Genomic DNA, 3,975 nt, shown 5'->3' on the forward strand with positions numbered 1-3,975 from the left:
ATAAATCAGTTAAATGACGAAAAGTAGGTGTCTATTTACTTGTGACCACTTAGTGTATGTCGACATTTCAGGGAAACGATAATGTTTGTTTCAGGGTGTGGTAGTTTTTTGAGTAAGGACGAGTCGGCTTGGTCTGAAGAATCGGCCATTGTTAGCTATTTGAAATAATTTTTTCACATTCACCACCACCTGTTACTACAATTAAGCACTACACATGCACGTGTTATCCACCACCTGGGCAGTGTTAACTTTGTCTTCTTCCTGAAAAAATAAAAACATATATATATATATATATAACTCTTCCCAATATTAAATTATATATTCAGCTCATGAAAGCTACCTATATACACTAAAATGAATGTATATTAAAGTGTTTATATATACAATTTGAGCATTGAAACTGGATCTGAAACAAAATAAACAAAATTTTATACTATTTGACTTGAAATAAAACAAAATTAGCTGCAAACCTAAATATATGAAATAAGGATGGTATGAAAGTGCACTCCTAAATGATGTCACGGGTAACACATACTGACTGGAGTGAATATAGGTGAACATTTTGCAATGTTATATGTGCACCTCAGTATTAACTTTAACGCGAATCATATTTTCCAACTTTTTAGGTCAAGACCTTTTATTTGATATTCTACGTGATAATGTTTTGTGGGAATTTTATATATATATATCGAAAAAAACTGAATTGTCTCGGCAAAACCGGGACATCTGGTCACCCTAGTTATTACTCCTATTCTGTTTTCCGTCAACCTGCTTAAAGTTAAAGTCGCGTGCACTATTCATTATTCATTTTCTCCACAGAATTTTCTATATTTTCCGTTTTTAATTGGTTATTCAACGTTACCTCTAAATTTGTGTTCTGTTGTTTTGCGACCAGTGTGTCGGGTAATTTTAGTAACCATATCTTTATTTTCATTTGACTCCATTCTCTCAGTTTGACATATTCTCAGTTGATTTTTATGTAAAAGAAATGACAGACGTCTTCCATTCCAGTATTACCATCATATCACAAAAGCCTTTTGTCTTTAGCTATTCCAGAATAAACTTTCGTTCAAACTTCTGAAGATAACAGGATTTGTTTGTCTGTTTCTTTTTAGTCTTTTCTAGCTGAGATCTACTGTTCATATTGTGTTCTCTTCCTCTATTGGATTACTCCGCCGACTCTTTCGCGCAGACCATAGAAGAAACCGTTTTTTTTTTTTCTCATTTAATTCTCTTGCCTTCCTTTTTCCTTGCGTTTTATTGGCTTATTTCTCTACCGGAATACACTGTAGTCTCTATAAGGAGACATGAAACTTCAGAAATGACTGCTAGGAGAAAGATGCCGACATCCACTATCATGTATTATCAGCAGCACCTGTACGAAAAAAAAGTTTTGGTAGACATTACACATCATATTTGTATCAAGCAGGCTGCTGATATGTCACTTTTAGAGACCAAATGTGGGGTTATCTTGAACTATTGTACATGTAGCCTTTAATTCATAAACAACTGTCTAGAATAGGACTAATTCAACATCACTTTCTATTAAGACTTTTAAAAAATAGTCCTAAAATGAGGGGCACAAAGACTGACTTTCTTTCTTTTTACATAAGTCAGATCTTTCCCTGTATCAGCTTGCAAACATTGGGAAAAGTATCTGTAACATGAATCACCTTTAAAACTACCGGTATTTTCCTTATTAACTGATTTGAAAGCATTAGTATCCTCGTGATCTATGGGCTTGTATGTACCTGTCTTCTATATAGCTTTAAATAATGCCATAAATGAAATAAACCCAATTTCTATATATGTATATTATATAAATTGTATTTTACCATAATATTACAACAGATGAAAATATTATAAAAGTGACAAAAATGTGTAAATTGTCATCTCTGGTGTTTGTAATTTACCTTGTTAAACATGCCTACGAATCAAAGTATTTATATTATACTAATATAAATGCTTAACCTACCAAACGTGGCGACTAATTTTAGCAGTTTACGAGTTTGTTTTTTCTTTTAACATGAGGTATTTTGTTGCACTGGGCGACAATTGGGCTACTTTTAAACATTTTGTTTTCATAACAATAACGTGAACTTTTCACCGAATAAATCAATGGTAATACTCAACCTTGCAGTAGAAATATTATGGTATTGAATTCACATTTGATATGTGCAATGAGAGTGAGTACTAATCATGTTATGCTTGGGGGCCAATCATAATTATGCAACGTTTTTGTCGATAGTCATTAACAATTACGAAAGTTTAAGCCACTAGTTGTAAGTTAAGAACAGACAGTGCAATCGCTTATACGTAGTTAGTTAGACGATGCTTACAACCAAGAACGCTGATTAATATTAACTTGCGATCAGAACAAGTAACCTACTTAGGGCGAAAATAAAAACTAACTCGATAACGAGTTTAGATAATTGAGTATACTCTTCTTGCGTTCTTACTTATGACATTTATATTGCATTTATCATCTGTTGGATACCATCGCTGTTAACGATGTTTTCGGCCGAAATACCATTAATATCTCACGAATTTTTGTTAACTTAGAATATTTAAGTTAGTCCTAAATATACATATTAATTAAACTAACAAAGTAAAGCAATTTCTATAATAAAAGTATAATAATAAACATTCTAACTAATACTGTTAATGCAAGTAACAAAAAAGAAATGACTGGGTATAGTTTACTTATAGAACACACAAATACAAGCTGTTAGTTTTAAGCACTATCGTGAATTTAATGTTCTTTGAACAATGTAAATCTTTATAACCATATATAAACTGAACGATATCTCTCCCTAAAAACGTTTTTTGACCAATGAAAACTCATTAAACATCTCATTAGTGTAACTTTAGAGGAGCATGGCATCGGATGTAAATTACTACAGGCACATGTTACTGTTTAGGTTTGGAGTCCAATAGCAGGACGTTGGCAAGAGTGCAGCTAAAAATTAATATCTATGATGATACAAAATGATAGATAAGAAATTATGAACACCTGAATTGTACACTATGTAGCTAGAATATTGGTTCTGTAATTAAAATGTAATACAAAGAAAACAATGTGTTAAACATACTATGAGGTGTGCCTGTCACAACTACTCCCACTTAACAAAACACATAGAGCAGACCACAGAAAATAATGAATAAAGTTGAATCTTCTGTAAAAGCTGAAATATAAATGTGATAACCCTTGAGAAAGTTCAACAACATTAATGTATTTTTTTTTCTTTTCTATACATTTGTGATAATTTCAAATAAACTTATTTCTGCACAAGTATCGGATAGATTTACTTTATAACGAGAGGATCTAGCAGAAAATTTGCATAGTAATTTGAATCAGAAAACTTGACTGAGTTTTGAGTTACGTGAGAAATAAGCAGATTAAACACATTTGACAGACACATCCATCAAAATTAGTGTGTGTACCTGTGTAGACAAGTGAACAATCACTGTTATTGAGTTATTAATCTTTGCAGAATCAGTCACAACGAAAGCCAAGTAGAACTTTTAGAAACTAAAGCTCCATACTGATGCAGGAAACCTTAGTGTCTCAATCGTACGAGTGCATCATCATGTGACCAGTCACTCTCTTATAACATTCTTTGACTGGGGCTTACAGACATCAACCAATTGGCTAACGAAAGGATGCTACAGCATTTTTTTCAGCTAAAGAGGGTGTTATCTAATATGGGAGAGAAAGACACAAAGCAATGCCAGAGCTGAGAAACTTCAAAGGTTTTCTGGGCCAAATGCTTTAGGTCAAAACTGCATAGTAACAAAGTGTTACGTCTCCGTTTGTTAATTGATTTTCCGTAACTTCGTTCCGATGAAACTTTAGCGACATAAGTCCTTACTTAATAAAACTGGTTTATTCTTTCTGAATATAACTACGATACACTTATTTTCAACAGTCGCTCTATAACAAACGTTTAACAACGAACATTAACTTCAACAATA

The sequence above is a fragment of the Limulus polyphemus genome, unplaced genomic scaffold (genome assembly GCF_000517525.1).
Source record: "Limulus polyphemus unplaced genomic scaffold, Limulus_polyphemus-2.1.2 Scaffold3075, whole genome shotgun sequence".
Lineage (NCBI taxonomy): Eukaryota > Metazoa > Arthropoda > Merostomata > Xiphosura > Limulidae > Limulus > Limulus polyphemus.